General features: G+C 39.3%; 1 long non-coding RNA gene across 1 annotated transcript; it reads left to right on the top strand.

The window, feature by feature from the left end:
• The first annotated feature begins 10,228 nt into the window (after positions 1-10,228).
• LOC129058595 (uncharacterized) lies at positions 10,229-13,649 on the top strand. The gene is made up of 2 exons (XR_008523802.2): positions 10,229-11,632; positions 13,436-13,649. It is a non-coding gene; the product is annotated as an uncharacterized LOC129058595 (long non-coding RNA).
• Positions 13,650-17,766: the final 4,117 nt, after the last annotated feature.

The following is a 17,766-nucleotide window of genomic DNA, read 5'->3' on the forward strand; positions in this document are numbered from 1 at the left end:
CAGTTTCTGAGATAAGTAATGGCATGCAGATGTTTTACTGGGAGACCTCTCAGGAGCTACACCTGTAAGGGAGTGAGGACAAAGCTGACCCATAATGCAATAGCAACTGAGGCCTCAGCTGATCCTATGGGGGGCTCTGGAGCTCGCATGGCCCTTCAATGTTGCCTGAGATTGAAGCCTTTGTATCTCCACATCAGCAAGTCACTGGTCATGGGCAGGTTCACAGGAAGAGGCATCACCTTGGGCAAGGCAGATCCCTGTCACTAAGGCCAAGTCCCAGAGAAGGACACAGCTGTGAACCGTGAACACCAGATATTCCCAGCAGCTGCATCAGCCTAAAGAGGGGGTCTGAGGGGACCACTGCAATTATCTACTGCTATACCCCCTGCCAACCTCAGCATAGTCCCTGTTGGTCTTTAGGACATCTTGCTGCAGACCACTCACTCTTCTGCCTTCACTGTGGTGCCCTCTCATGGTGACCTTCTAGTCTTGTACTTGAAGTATCAGAAACACTTCAATTATCTTTGAGAAAATATTTGAGATCCCAGCTGGAGACTGTGGAGGTCTTCAGGTGTATTCGAGAGGACTTTAAAATCTCTAAAAGAATGTTTTTTCCTCTGTTCGTTTCAATGGTATTAACATTTTTTGATACAATTATATTCTGAATCATCTGGATTTTCACTCTAAAACCAAGTACTAAACTGAAATTTTACTGCCCACATTTGCATCTGTTAATAACCACATGGCACCAGCTAGTACTATTTTAATTTCTCCAGGTTAACGAAAGAAAGTCCGGAAATAAACGCTGAATAGATAACGGCTTGGGGCCAAATGAAGGTTAAAGGACTTCATGTCACTGCCCAAATTAAGGTTTCACAGTATTTGAATAGGCAACAATGGCAAAGAGTTGAGTCATCTCTGACATGCAGTACAAGTCAAACTCAAAACGATCTGTCTAATAGCAGGATCACTGTCATTTGAGAGTGGCAATTTGATTTCTCCAAAACAACGTGATCTGACACATCGAATTAATTTTTTATTTTATTTTGTTTAGTTTTACAGTTTTATTTGAATTAAATTTATAAATTGTCTTTGGTTTCATAGTTGCATAGCTGCTATAAATGTAACGACATTAAACCTGGTTTTATAGCTGTGTATATTTAGGTAAAATCACAATGCAATCATTTAAGTTAACACTGGGAGATTTTGAGGATTTTTGGCCAAAAGATAAAGTTGGAGGGTGTCATAAATTGCTTAAGTGGAAAAAGCAGATCTAAATAAACTCCTTTGCACAGCCTCTTTGGCCCTTCATGATCTGGTCCTCACCCACCTGCCCCAATCTTTTTCTCCTCACAAGGCTTCCAGCAGACTAGAAGAGTGAGAAAATTGTTATGTGATATCTAAACTGGCTGTAACCACTTTTACCTTCCAGTGGAAAAGCAGGCTGCATTATTTGTAAAATAAGAAATTAGGCATTTGCTCTACTCTATCCCACTTACAAAAGCTAAGGCTGGAAGGAAAATGGAACGACTGAAATTTCAATGCCTTTCCTATGTCTTTCTGTTCTTCTGCAAAGTGAAGCCCAAAGCATCCAGCCCATTTGGCTGACCTCAGTAAGCTGCGTTTCTATAACAGGCCTCTTCGCCAAGGGGAGGGTTGATGATGCAGTAATAAAGGGAATTAGACCAAATAACAACCTAGATGTTGGGTTTTTAAACTGCCAGAGGAAGGATAGCAGACAAGGCCTGTGAAAGGTGTTGAGTTGGAACAAAGACCCTTTAGCACCAACACCCTCTAAATGCTGCAGGCACAGTGGGAAGGGAAAAAAACCCACTAGAGAATAGAACAAGAAAACTTGTTTCTGCTCAGACTCAGGGTGAAAAGAGTGTCCTGTTAGGTATCAAAGCTGCAGAGATTGTGCTTTGCATAGTTTGAGAGGCTAGATTTTTACTATCCACATTTGTGAGAATATCCAGAGAAATCATTTGAAGAACTGTCCCTGAGCCAGTGGTCCCCTAGGTATCTTCAAAAACAAAAACAAAGCCAGTCTAGGGGATATTTCCACGGCTCAAACCCCTTGAGATTCTCACAGCAACAACCAGCCCTGATGGAGCTATGCTTAGATAAAAGAATGAAAACACATGTGAAAAAACTCACCATAAGCACAAGTATCATAAATATGATGACCCAACATCCTGGTTTGCACAGGAGAGTCTGGTTTATACCTGCTATAGATCAATTAAAATCTATCAATTATTTGTTGTATCCCTTTGCACTATAAAAATGTCTCTGCTTGGATGAAAAATGATATATATAGTTACCTTAATTATAAGGAATAAATAAGAATATTGTATATGTCAAAAGAAAACAATTCATAAGGAACATTTAATCTCAAACCAGTATTACATAACAACATAGCCTCAAAATACATAACACAAAAACAATTACTAGGAGGACTGGATAAATCCAATCAGGTAGAAGACTTTTACATACGTCTCTTGGTAATGTATAGATTTAGCAGACTGAAAATTAGCGGAGATAAATAAGGTTTAAACAACACTTGATATACACATACAGAACTCTACGTCCAATCATTACAGGCTACATATCCATTTGAAACACACATGAAACATATATAAAAATTGACCACAAATATAAGTAGATACAAACGTATAGTTATACAAGTATAACCTTAACAAATACCAAAGAATCACTATCTTACAAATTATTTCTGACATCAGTGCAATAAAATTAGAAAGCATAAACCAAAGGCAGAAAAAAAAACTTCAGGAAATTTGAAAACACACTAATAAGTAACACTACTGATAAAAGAACTCATACCAGAAATTATAAAATATTTAGAAGTGAACAACAAAAATATTACATAACAAAATTAATGGTTTTCAACCAAAATAATAGGTAGAGACACATTTATAGCCATGAATATATCTATCAAAAGGCAGAGCGGCTTAATTCAAAGCTCCGTTATCCCTGTATATGGTTCCATGACACATTATCGAGGCCTTACACACTACATTCAAATTTTCTGTTTGCTATGTGCCTCCCCTACCAAAGTGTAAAGGACTTGAGATCCAAAATTCGTATTTTCATGATGGTTTTCCAATACATACTCGAGTTACTAGCACATAGTTGACATTCAGTATTTGTTAAAGGAATAATAACATTCTAAAGAAAAATAGATACCCTAAAAAATAACAAACTCTGCAAACAATACATGATAATAAATGTATTATCAATATGCAGTAAAATATTCAATAGAAGTAATACCATTACATTAATAACAAGACTCAATGTCTTTCTTCTTTCAATGCCTTGTCTCCCTTTAAAGCCACTTAATGGTAATTTGTTCCTCTGCAGTGGGGAGGGAGGGGAACCAAGAGGCTGACTGATGTTCAAAAACAACTCTTTCTTTTTTGGGATGGTTTTATGGGTTCCAAGGAAACTTCCTCATAAAACACTTGATTGCCCCTGCCTTAGTGCAAGCCATACCTCTTCTGCCCGTAGTTACTTATAACTCCTTCCTCAGGCCCTGGGCATCTGGCAGTCTGTCCATGTCCTATCCATGGTTTCACTGCCCATCTGTGAGCCCATTCATCCTCTCAAGTGAAATCCAAAATACCTCCAGGCCAGCTCCCAAGTGAAGGTCCACAATTCCTAGAAAATCGTGCACCTTGAATTACCATTGACATCGAGTGGAAAGGTTGCTGTTTGCCAACACCACCATCCTTCTTCACTCCCATGCCAGGCAGAGTGTTCCATCCAGTTCTCTTCTGTGGACATTATCAGGCATGAGACAGCCACCAGTCCACTAGGGTCCCTAAACTCCAGGGAACACAAATCAAGGCCCCAATGGGTGTCTAAATTATGTCTCACCAGACATAACCACCCTCTTCCTTGCCCCATGCAGATGTAATGAGAAAGTTACAGAGCAATCCACCACCTTTCTTTAAAGATATTCTCTCTCCCTCTTAGCCTTTTCAAACTCAATCATGTTTAATCTCAATTTGAGGGTTGATTAAGGGTCGCAAAGCTGCTTCCCCATGACCTCTGTCACCACCTTGCATAGATGGTCTAGCACCCCATTTTAGAAACTGAGGGGTAGAATCTATTCTTTTGTGATTACATTTTTACAGCCTCCACTGAAACAAAGATAGAAGAGTCCTATTTTAACACCCTGTTAACAGAAGTGTAAATTCTATAAAACCTGGGTATAAATTGAGTAACAGAAGGCTGTCCTCTAAAATTAAATAGCAGATGATTTCAGAAGGCTTAAGATCCCTTTCTTTAATTCAAGATGAGAATTCTGTTTCTATGAGGACATAAGACCCTGCCACAAACAGTCAGCATAAGGACTCCATAACATCATCTGGAAAGAGAAAATTATCCTAAAACGATGGTGGAGTGAGAGAAGGAAAGGGGATCATTTGAGCAGAAGGTAATTTCCTGCTGGGCTGAGAAGGAGGCGACAAATATGGCATATAAGCAACAAGAGCTCAACACACAAGCAGCACTTTTACTCACAAAGTGTCTTCTAACGATGCACAAAACAGAGTAGAAGGGGATTTATGGCTGAATTTGGGATGACAGGAAGCAAAATAGGTTTGGAGAAATATGTTCACAACAGCCCTAAAGAAATGAGTCTGAACAACAGATGTTCCTCTGCACAATAAATAAAATAAAATAAAGAAATTGAACTTCATATGATCTTTAACACACAACTACACCCATTGGGATAAACAAGGCCCCTGACTTTACTGTAGTATTCATTTGATCTTCAAACATGTTCATTAACTTTCCACAGTTCTTAGGGAGCATTCAGGTTCTTGTTTTTTGAGAGAACAAAAGTCTATGCAATCAGATTCTAAATGTCAGAAGTTTACAACAAGACTAAAGGACATTTAATTTTATTTTTCTATTTCTGATATTTGTAATCCATTGATGTTATAAGGAACAATTTGATTTGTTTTCAGTAAGAAGACATTTCTATTCCCTATTTCTTTGTGTTTCCAAGAGCAGACAAAAGTCTTTTAAATTTGATTGTGGGCCCTTTATCAAAGAATCAGATCAACTAGAAGGAATCTGAGAATTACAGCCCAACTCTCATCATTTTGTAGATGAGAAAACCAAACTTCAGATGAGGCAAGTGATTTATCCAGGGACATAGCTTATGTGTTTGCAAAGTGTTTTCTAGAAAGAAAGGCATGATTCGGAAACTCCATCTCAACATGTTCCCATGATGGCAGCAGCAACAGAAAGAGAGACGCAGAGTGCTATAATGGCTGTGAAAATGTGTGCCTGGAAGTGGCACCTATCCCCTCACAGTTCAATAGTCGAAAGCAGTCACATGCCTATGTCAACTTCAGTGGGAGTGTGTGGAAGTTCACTTTTACCATGCACCCCTCTTTGTGGGCCCCCTGTAGTAAAGGGAATGTGAATTACACCTCACTATTTCCCTGTGTGGTAGTAAATACTGCTGTCAGGAGGGCTCAAAATCTTTTCCAGCCTTAAGCCGACAGTCTCTCCCTTTATAAAGTCCTCCACTCATTCTCCTAGGCCCAATTCAAATCCACTTGTCAAAACTTCTTCCTTGCTACATGCAACCCAAAGTAATTTCTCAAGTCTCAAAATTCCTACCCGGTGTACATGCTGTGGGCACTTTCATTAAGCAGTTTCCACAGCATTCCTCAATTTGTATGTTTTTCTCATTGCCCAATTAAACAACAAACTCAGAGCAAGATACCTTTTTACGCCCGAGAAATCCATCCAGTGAACCAGGACAGTATAGAATGCCCAAAGTAGATGTCATTCCTTAGAAATATCCAATTCACATCTAATGCAGACAACCACAGATTTCAGACCAAAGCTTCAAGTAAGTGTATTATGCACAAAATTAGTAGTCATCAAGACCAGAGAGGTTGCAATTGTCCTTAAGGTTACATTTAAACTGAACTTCAGGACCACACTACAGCCCCCTCACTCTGAGAACAAATAACTCCCTGCAAGGTCTTTGTATCAGCTTGAGTTGGACCTGTTTAAGTTAAATTTCCTAAAAGCAGGGACTGAGACAAGGATTTGTGTCCAAGTGATTTATTGAGGGAGTGCTCTCAGAAGAAATCTATAAAGGAGTAAGAGAACAGGACAGAGGTGAGACAGAAACTACACAAGGATGAGACTTTCAGGTGAAGTCTTGCCTCAACCTGATCTCATAGGGAGCTCTGCAGCATAAATTGCACCTTGGATCTGTCCTGTTTTGCTGTAAGAGAGCAGGGTTTTGTAAATCCACTCCCAACCAGCCACAACAAGCAGTGATGACTACGTGTTGCTCTGGCATTAATCATGAAAGTGGGTGTAATTCTCAGACATCCCCAGGTAAGGTAGCTGCAGTCACCTGAGAGCAGTACTCAAAAGAAGGAGGCTACTGTGAGCCATTAGCCACAGCACCCACAGCACCTGGACATGAGCAAACCAGACTGGTAAAGTGAAGCCTAGGGAATCTGAAAAGGGCACCATCATCATTTGTTATGTCCCAAAAACCAGACTGTGCACAGAGATGGTCTTAACATTATCTTTCACCTCCAAAGGTACCCAAGGATAAGTAAGCGACCCAGTCATGGGCTGACAAGAGCATGTGCAACAGCTTCTCTCTCCCATAAAGAGATACTTAATAAGCATGTTCATTATTAAGAGAATCATGAATTTGAAATCACTGTGCCAGACAGACTCTCATCTCTGCTCTTCTTCATATCCAGGTAACTACACCTGGCTAAGGTCACTCTGACCCTAATATGCCATCCTAATTGCTAGGATGACTACAGAGGGCTTTTGATGGGAAATTCAGTGAAAAGTGGGATGAATTTTGCCTTTCGGCAGCCACAAAGGATTAGTTTCCATGGAAGGGCTGCTCTGAAGGATGATGTTTTGAGAGAATGCCTTGAATTGATACCTCAAAGGGCTTCTTTCGAAGGGATGATTTATACATCTCAAGACAAAGAGGATTTATATTAAAGAAAATGGATTCCTTTTCTGAACTGTTTTGAGGAAGATGGATAGCTTCCTGTAAACTGCAGTTCTGTGTCTGTGAGCTGAGTGTTTCCAGAAAATTATTAAGGTAATGCTGCCCCTGGGACCCACCACATCGTCCCTGCCACCACCCACACATGTGTGTGTGCGCGCATGTGTGTGTTTGTGTAAGAGGTGTGTGTGTGAAGCCACAGAAACAGTTTCCTAACCAGACTACCCCTACTAGACAACTCTCCAAAGAAAAATCCGTGTTATCCTAACTATACATGCTTAGAAGTTAATAATAATCATGATGAGGGAAATTTTCAGCTTTGTAAGTAGTGTAGTCATCGTTGCTGCTGTTGTTATTTGCATATTTGCCTACCCAATTTCTCCTACAAAAGTGCTACTCTTGTCTACTAAAAAGTTCATTATAAGGACAGTTCTTCACATTTTAAATAACTCTAATGGATGTTTACATAAGCTTCATGCCAGCTTTCATGTACATATGATGAAGAAAATTCAACAGAATCTGAGATTTGTCAAAATGTGGGTAAGGTAAAGGCTTATCATTGCTAATCAGGCTTCAGGTCCCTCCATGATCACTGGGGTGACTAGAAGTTATCAGAGAAGAAACAAGTGGAGTCATATAGTTAGTGAAAACATCCCTTGAAAAATAAGAACAGCTTCCATAAAGCAATTTGGAAAACTGTCTGAGGAGTCTTGCAAACACCAGGCTGTGGCACCAGCCTTCAGAAACCAAAAACTAAAACTGCCTTTTATTGACAAATTGACTACTAATCTCTCAATTTCATTTCATCCTTGAAGCAACTCGTACCCAGTACCATACTGATTGGGGGTTGGGGAGCAGGGAGACTCTGACTTGCAGCGTTTGCGGACTTTTGCGTTGTAAATGCTCCCATTATGGCCAATTGCAAACTACTGATGTGATGTCACCAAACAAGTAGTTGTGAAGAGATACACATGATTAGCTCTCACAAGGCAGAATAAGCTGGCTCTAAATGAGCACACTGAGAGGCACAAAAAGGTGGAAGTTTGAGCTGACATGCTGTGCAAAAACATCTCTTTCTACTTTTGTGTCCTCCACCTGCAGATCTGTAGATCACAAAAAGGAATACTGGCAAGTTCCTGGCCCTAAGTGCAAAAAATTTGCATCACTCCAAGTGCGAGGCTTTGTAAGACACATTGCTAAGTCAATCTTTGTCCAACATAGGAAAAAGCTCCTTGAAAACAGGACCTATGTGTTATTCAATTCTGTGTCACACCCAAATGCCTAGCACAATGTTTTACTCATGGTGGTCAGTTATGGATCATTACTGAGAGAACAGTTTGAGATGATGAAAAAGTTCTAGAAATGGATAGTGATGATGGCTGCACAACAATGTGAATGTACTTAATGCCACTGAATTGTACACTTAAAATAGCTAAAATGGTAAATTTTATGTTATGTATTCTTTACCACAATAAATAATAATAATAATAAGTGTGTTTCTTGGAGCTGGACTTGAGCCCTCCCAAGTCCTCTTCCATTATAGCCGAAGGTTTCATATAGTGAATATGCTTCCCTAAGATTCTGTAAGCACCAATCACATATTAAATACTTAACAAAGATTACTTCTTTTCCCCAGAGATTATTTATTGACCACTTTCTTCACTCTGTTTTATGATAGAGAACAGACAATTCTTTTCCACATGATTATGTCTGCTACCCCAGTTACATATCAAAATATAGATATATTCTTTAAAAATCACTTTTGAAAACTTTTGTCCGTCACTATTTTGTTTCAAGACGGCAGTCTGTGGATTAAGAAAATGTGGCACATATACACCATGGAATACTATGCAGCCATAAAAAATGATGAGTTCATGTCCTTTGTAGGGACATGGATGAAGCTGGAAACCATCATTCTCAGCAAACTATCGCAAGGATAAAAAACCAAACACCGCATGTTCTTGCTTATAGGTGGGAATTGAACAATGAGAACATATGGACACAGGAAGGGGAACATCACACACCGGGGCCTGTTATGGGGTGGGGGGAGGGGGGAGGGGCAGCATTAGGAGATATATCTAATGTTAAATGATGAGTTAATGGGTGCAGCACACCAACATGGCACATGTATACATATGTAACAAACCTGCATGTTGTGCACATGTACCCTAAAACTTTAAGTATAAAAAAAAAAAAAAAAGACTGCAGTCTGAGCTGTAACTGCACCATCCAAGGCCTCTATGAATCTCTTCCTGTGGGATTCTTAGTAGACCAGTAGAACCTTTTAATGATTCCCAAGCAAAGGGGACAGGGATGCATTATCACATCATCACAGGAGCAAAGTCAAAAAACAAAGGTGTCTTTCATAAGAGACCCTTTAAGCAGGAAACAATCCATCTGGGGTTAAACCAAAAAGAGAATGTTTTCTTTTTAGTTTGCAATATTCCCAATGTAGTTTTGTTTGTTTGGGGGCTTAGTTTGTTTTTAAATATCATGATCATTTATCATATTCAATATCTGTTGAAATAGCCACCTTCAATCATGTTCACAGCAATTCTAGCAAAATCTAGTCTAACTAAAGTAACTTTTTCAAAGAAAAATCCAATCCAACCTAGTGTCAAATACTTTGCTATACTGTTATATTCAATTACTCTGGTTTTTCTCCACCTCTATCTTGTGTGTTACCAAAAATCCAAATATATTAAATTTATTTTTTCCTTTCATCCACTAATTCTGTAATTCCATCAGTGGGAAGATATGGGGGGGTTTTTTGGCATGATGCTTTGTTTACAGACCTGAACTGTTCATTGCTCATGATTCTATTATCCTCTGTATTATCCTCCGACTACAGATTTCTTTTCTCCTGGTACTTACTCCATTATTTTACCAGAAAATTAAAATCTCTTCCAACAGATATCCATTTTCAGTTTTCAATATCTTTCCCATTTTTCAAAACCTGTCATTACATCTACCATGATTCCATCTTTCAATATCTTCATTTCATAAATGCTTCTGCCATGATTGCTGGAGTTGATGACCCAGACCCAGAAAAACAGACACTGGTCAAAAATAGACTCAGTCTCCCAATCCATACCTTTTCATCTGTATCCACAGCACTTTGGGGACAATGATTTGTTATTTTTTTTGTTGTTGCTGTTATTTTGTTTATTTTTTCTATTTGTTGTTGTTAGGGAAAAGAGTGTTTGATAAATTGCTCAAATTATCTTCTTGTCTCTCTTCACACTTAGCATAACAGCATGAAACTCAATGCTTAGACACTCTTTCACAATAATTCCTCCATTTTAATATATTTCTTTCTTTCTTTTTTTTTTTTGGAGCAGTAGGAACTGTCATTTATTGCTGGTGAAAATACAAAATAGTACAACCACATAGGAAATTGTTTGGCAGTTTCTTACAAAACTAAACATACCCTTACCATATGATTTAGCTGTCACATGTCATGGTATTTGCCCACAGGAGGTGAAAACTTAGGTCCACACAAAAACCTTCACGCAGATGATTACAGAAATCTCATTCTTAGTTGCTATAACTTGAAAATAATCAAGATGTCCTTCAGGAGGTGAATGGATACATAGATTATGGTACATCCATACAATGGAATATTATTCGGTTGAAATATTCATGAAATCAAGTCATGAAAAGACATGAAAGAAACTTACATGCATATTACTAAGTGAAAGAAGCCAAACTGAAACAGTTATATACTGTAATATTCCAACTATATGATATTTTGAAAAGGCAAAACAATGGAGTCAGTGAAAGGATCAGCAGTTGCCAAGGGTTCAGAGGGAAGGCAGGAGGAATGAATAGGTAGAACACAGGGGATTTTTAGGGCAGTAAAACTGTCCTGTATAATACTGAAATACATATATGCATTGTACGTTTGTTAAAACATAAAGAACTGTACAACACAAAAAGTGAGCCTTAATGTAATCTATGGACTTTAGTCAATAGTAATATGTCAATATTGGCTTAACAAATGTTCCACACCAATCCAAGATGTTAATAATAAGGAAAATTAAAGGTTATGGCTGGAGACTATATGGAAACTCTGCACTTTCTTCTTAATTTTCCTCTAAGCATAGAACTGCTCTAAAAAAATTAAGTAACAAGGACGTAGAGCAAGATGGCAGGATAGAAGGCTTCACCAATAGTTTCCCTCACAAGGGCAACAAGTTAACTACCACCTACACAGAAAAATACACCTTCATAAGAACCAAAAATCAGGCGAGCACTCACAGTACCTGGCTTTAACTCCATATTGCTGAAAGAGGCACAGAAGAGATAGAAAAAACAGTTCTGAACGGTTGACGCCACCTTTCTCTACCCCCTGGCAGTGGCAGTGTGTTGCAGAGAGCATCTCTGGGTACTGGGGAGGGAGAACAAAGCTATTGTGAGGCATTGAACTCAGTGCTGTCCTGTTAGAGCACAAAGGAAAACCAGACCAAACACAGCTGACACTGCCCACGAGGGGAGCATTTAAACTGGCCCTAACCAGAAGGGAATCACCAATCCCAGTGGTCCGAGCTTGATTCCTCAAACCTTGCCACCATGGGCTACAGCACTCTGTGTCTCCAGGTAAACTTGAAAGGCAGTCTAGGCCATAAAGACTGCAACTCTTAGATGAGTCCTAGTTTTGAACTAGGCCCAGAGATAGTGTACTCAGAGGGCATGCAACATACAGAGACACCAGCTGGGGCAGCTAAAGGAGTGCTGGCATCTCACCTCCTGACCCTTAGGCTGCACAGCTCCCAGCTCCAAAAGACACCCCTTCCTAATATATTTATTTCTTTTCAATAGTTTTCCTTTGAGGGAGAAGAGAAAAAAACTTACAAGGACTCTGTTTTTCATGGGCTTTGAAATCAGACAGACCTGGGTTCCAATCTCTGCTCCATCACTTACTAGCTAAGTAACCTCTGGTAAATTGTAGACCTCTCAAAACATCAATCTCACCTGCAAAATAAGGATAGTACCATCATCTCTTTGGGATTGCTATGGGATTATATAAGCAAGTCTATGTAAAAGCCATTAGAACATAAGAGGTACTTAAAATTTCCTTCCCTTAACCCCATTCCATCTTCTGCTCCCTCAACTACACACACCTCCACCTCATCCCAATACCCCACCCGAAGGCAGTAAAGAATCATTCTAGCAACCTCCAGGTAACCTCTATTTAGCCACCACCTCTTCTGTCTGTTGCCTCTCAAACGATAACTCAATGAGACCTGAAACTTCACTGAACACCGGAAATTTCGCAGTGACTTCATTGGTGGCAGAACATGGCTGTAATCTAGGATAGTGCGGGAGAAAAGTGGTCCAAGGACCTCCCTAAAAGGCTCTTGCTTTATTTTCCCAATTCTTGAGTTCCCTAATCCGTTTATTTTGATCCTTAAGCCGTCACTGTGGAATCTCCCTGCATGAGTGAATCCTACTTGTTTAAGTCTTATTTTTAGTTTGTTTTGTTAGTTCCAGAATTTTCAGTACCTTGATTCCTTATTAAAAATACCTTCTCTTCCTTCACGATTCTGCTCACCATCTTTAGACAAATACAACCAGAAATGTTTCTTTACCACAGTGAACTCCAATTAGTTCTGCAGTAACAATGATTTTTTTTAAGCGCTATGATTATTCCCACATTTCCAATTGTCTCTTTCCTATCTTTCGCAGTAAAGTTCAGAGGACGTCCCCTAGGACTGATTTTTCCTCACTTTTGGAGCATACATTTGCTGTCTTTATTGCTTGTTATTTATAATCCTCTTCTGCTTTCCTAAGAATTGAGCAACAAAGTTACTGTGGGAAGTCTTCTGGCCATTAAATATCCTAAAATATATTCAAGCAGACCTGAGAACTGCGATTTGACAAAGAGATCTTAATAGTTATAGTGAGGAACTAATTGAGGAGGGCAGCCTAATTTACTAAATTAGGCAAATGTCACAGGACTAATCCCATCTTGGAAATAATTACACCCTGATTTCCTAACACCAAATGAGCACTTACTATGTCTAGGCATTCTGCTTCACAGTTTACATGCACCTCTCACTCTATCCTCACAAACATATTATGATCTAACTGCTGTTGTTGTTGTTGTTGTTGTTGTTGTTATCACATCAGTTTTACAGATAAGGAAACTAAAGCTTTAAAAGGCAAAGTAACTTGCCCAGTGTCACATAGCTAACAAGTGATGGGCCCAGGATTCAAATCCAGACCAATCTGAATCCAAAACTCAAGCAGTCTATCCCATTGCTTTCATGTGTGCCCAAATAACCTGGCCTTTTCATAATGAGATTCGGGAATCTCATGCAAATCTTTGTGACATGGTGTACTAACAAGCAGAAGTCTCTCACATGTAAAGAAAAGAATAACTTCTGATTCGTTTGTTAGGTGTAACAGTCTACAAAGCAACAGTAGAGGCCCAGAAGTGAATTATAGACTGCCCCTCAGAAGAGAGTGACTGAATTATGAAATGTGGATATGCATTTGAAGTGTTGAAAGCAGTGCAAAGATCTAACAGAGGACACTTCAGCAGCAGAATTGATAAAATTCTTTTCATTACTTTTTAAAATATTCCCCCAACCAAAAAAAAGAAAGAAAAGAAGGACAAAAACCTGTTGGTTTGATATCCAGACCAAATGAAATGCTAAATGGAAAAATGTGATGAATTTTTCCCCAGGCGATATAAAGTCCAATGGCAAAGAACCCAACTTTTTGCTGAATACACAATATTTTTTATTTATCTGAGGTGAAAGTGGGGTCCAGAGGCTATTGCAAGACTGGCAGCTGTGTCCATTCGACACCAGGAATTCCTGAGGACAAGGAAAGAGGGTATGAACAGAGTCACAAACAGCATGTGACCCACAAAGGTGGGTCACAGCCTTTTGGGAAATCCTTGTGTCAAGCTGTCATCAGTGACATGGAAATGAAGGAGCAATATCAACTTTATATGTATCTTTTTCTCTGTCTCTCCAAACCAAAATGTACACTGGAAATGGTAGTAAATATAGGATACAGGTCTCCTTGCCCATCCGGCAATAAAGTTTCTGCTTTGTAATAAAGCTCCTAAAGTGTTCTTTACGGAAAAGTCCCTTTTTCTGCTGCTTTTATTCTGTCTTCATAATCTCAGTGGTGACATGTTATGAAAGGGCTGTTTGTGCTGCTAATAAAAGCATTGCTTCTCCAGTGTTTGAGTGGCTGCAGTTGTCTCCAGGCTGCTGGCAGGTTAATGCGGCACAGTTCCAACACAGCCTTGAAAAATAACAATAATGTGATTTGGGTCTAGTGTCATTAAACTTGATTAGCTGGGTGAGCTCATGAAAATCCATAATTAACTGGAAAAACAAGAAGACAGATGTTTTTGCCAGGAAATTGAGAGAAGCTGGTCCTCAGTTAGACTGCTTTTCTTCCTATCTAAGGGCCTAGGCAACTCCATACCTCTCTTCCTACTCATCTGCAACTAACAATATCCCCAAATATGACTCATCTCTTATCTAATCGCACCACTTTTCATGAGAAGGTAAGAGAACAGGAAATGCAGTTCCCTTAGGTGCATTGAACCTCATCAGACAAGTTGGTAAATGTCTTGAAATACGTCACCATTAGTCCAGCCCAGCCCAGCCCCTCACTCTCCCACTCAGGTCTCCTGGGCCCAGCGGTTCAAAGCTAGCAGTGATTTTGCCCCTCTGGTGGACATTTAACAATGTCTAGAGACATATTGGGTTGTTACAATGGAGAGCATGCTACTGGCATCTAGTGGGTAGAAGCCAGGAATGCTGCTAAACATCCTACAATGCACAGGACAACTGCCACAGCAAAGAATTGTCTGACCCAAAATATCTATAGTGCTGATGTTGAGAAAACCTGCCAGGGCCAAAGACAAGCCCAGAATGGGGGCATACTGCAATGTAGACCAGCTACGTCCCATCTCTGGGGAGTTAGATCCTCCGATCTCCAGGTCAGCCCTGATTTGCACATTATTGGTGATTCTGAGGGACAATAAACAGAAGGAACTAACATGCAGCAGACCCACAGAGGTTCACTCAGCCCCTGAAAGAGTCATCACTTTAGGAAAGCCAGCCCCAGCTCAAGAAAGCGTGCTTAACAGGAGAACCACTCCTTAATGTCAGTATTTGGTATAGAGGCTGTAACCTCCTGTATTACACTCTGCTCAACTCCTGGGGAAGGTGATTTTGTCACAATCTTTCTCTAGCTTCTCATTTTCAGCTTATGCCCTTAAAGTGCAGGGCAAGGGCAAGAAACCACAGACTGAGTAATGGAAGAACAGGTTCACTTACAGATTTTGTACAACTTGGTACAAGTAACCTTTGAAACTTTGATTTCCTCAGGTGCTAAAATAAGGTTGCTTATAATATTTCTGTCTCACAGGGATAATTTAAAGAAGTAAGATGAGAAAGACATTCCAAAACTCCTATTAATATATTTGGTTGAACCACATGAAACTGCCATTTTTGTAGGACAAAATTGGTTCACTACTGGCATTTCATTTGGCTCAACTTAATACTGTGGATATTTGGAGAATACTAACTACAGCTTTTACACTTATATAAACACTTTCAATTCTATCCCATCTGAATTCTCAATCATCCTGTGAGAAAGGCATTAATTTCCATTAATATTCTTATTTTGTAAATAGGGAATCTGAGGCTGGAGGAGGTTCAATAAGTAGCTCAGTGCAACACAGCTAACGTAGACACAGGACTCAAATGCTAAACTTAAGACTTCAGAACCTGAATTCTTTCTACAGGCTACTCAGCCTTATACAAGTAAAACATGCTCATATCTACTATTTGATGAGACAATTACACTCTGTACAAAAAAAAATGTTTACAACTGAGTTTGGAATTAAAGTCAAGGTGAGAGTTGCCTTTATTCTCACCTAAGAACATTTGCCAGAAGGGAAGACAGGTCTAGTCCAGGCTCACACAAAAGTTGCATTAATTCAGAAGGAAAGGAGTCCCTAGGTTGATAGGAAAAGACCTCTGTGACTGGAAACAGCATCCTCACTTCCTCAACTCCCACCCCTGGGCCTGAAGCACTCCCCTGTCTCTCAAGCCTGCAGATGCACAAACATGTTCTTAATGAGCTTCGGTGTCAAACAGCAAGCGTCATGGGAGCAGGGCCCAAGTTCCTGATCAATGCAAGCAATATTTAGTTTCCCTCGGCCCTGCTGGTCTCCCTCACCCGTTCAGCAATTCTGCAGTGTTATTTTTAGTGTGTTTAGTTAATAGGGATCCCTGGAGTGATGTGGAAAGAGCCAAGTCACTGGAGGAACTCTACTAAATTTGTAACTGGAAAGAGGCCTGCAGCTACAGGGCTTCATGAAGGAGCCCACCCAGGAGTGAGATGAACAATGCACCATTGTTTCATATTTTAACAGAGGAATAATGTTAAGGCTGCTGGGTGCCTGGGTAGGAAGAAGGGACTCCAGAACAATTCTTCTTCTGCCTCGATGATTTTTTTAAAAAATGATACAATAAAATAAGAATAATGAAAGATTTGCGGAGGAAAATAAGCCAGTAAGTTTTTGTTACATTGAAATATGTTAGGAAATAAAAATCATTCATTCTTAACTGATGTCAAACCTTCGGTTTTATGTTTAAATAACCTCTACCCTAACATTCCTTCTGAAAAGCTGTCAATGTAATTAGAGCTGTAACAAAGGACATACAGACTTACCCAGGAAAGAAAATTATGACAGGCTTGATCAAAATTACCCTATAAATATCACTTTATTGTTTTAACTACCACGTTTTAGTTCTAGGGCCATGAAAATGAGTCATATGCTACCCAAACTAGGCATAGAGATGAAATTTGATTCATTCCTTTTATGTCAGCCACACGTACAGATGTGCCCACTAAGAGACTCACCCCATGATTAATACATACAAGCTCTCTGGTGGGCATGGTCCATAAATGTGAAAGTCATACTACAAGGAAACCTGAAGGAATAAAAGTAAAACTTTTCCTCCACCTTTTGCAGCTGACCCACAAACATTCAAGGTGCAATTTCCCCAGCCACAGAGATAGCAAAGGATCAAGTAACTCACAACCAAGGAAAATGCAACTGGTGCACCTGACTGCTCGATGTTGTACATTGTTCTGGCTTTTTATTTCATGATAACTTAGAAGGTGATGGGTTTTCACCAAATTCGAAATCTACACCAAGGAGCACAAAAGATGTGACAGGGAAAGGAGGAGAAAGAAAAAATATGTTTAAATCTTCCTTCTTGGAACAATAGGTTGACTAATTAACATTTTCAAATGATGATTTTTTTCCAAATGATGATCATTTTTGATGTTTGTTCATTGGACTTCACTATGATGATTGAAGCTACAAAGGAAAATGTCTTATGAAGGGGAGAAAATGACTTAATTTTATCATGAAACAAAATGAAGAAAGCATCCATACAACTTACGAGATTGTTTCATATAAACATGAATCATTTTACCTTGTTTCTGAACAAGGACACTCTCATAGATCACTTCTTCTAGAAGTGGAAATCAGAGGCTCTGAAATCTGTTCATTGATGCAAGATTTGATTTTGACTGACTTGCTAGAGGAAAACATGATATTTTTGTCTCTCTGGGTCCAGGGGAAAAGGCTAGACTCTCTTTCATAAAGGTTTTTGTTTAAAATAGTAAATACTGTTAACTAAATTAAGATGATTAAATGAAATACTTAAGAGTTTCCAGAACCA

Source organism: Pongo abelii, chromosome 2 (genome assembly GCF_028885655.2).
Source record: "Pongo abelii isolate AG06213 chromosome 2, NHGRI_mPonAbe1-v2.0_pri, whole genome shotgun sequence".
In the NCBI taxonomy this organism is placed as follows: domain Eukaryota; kingdom Metazoa; phylum Chordata; class Mammalia; order Primates; family Hominidae; genus Pongo; species Pongo abelii.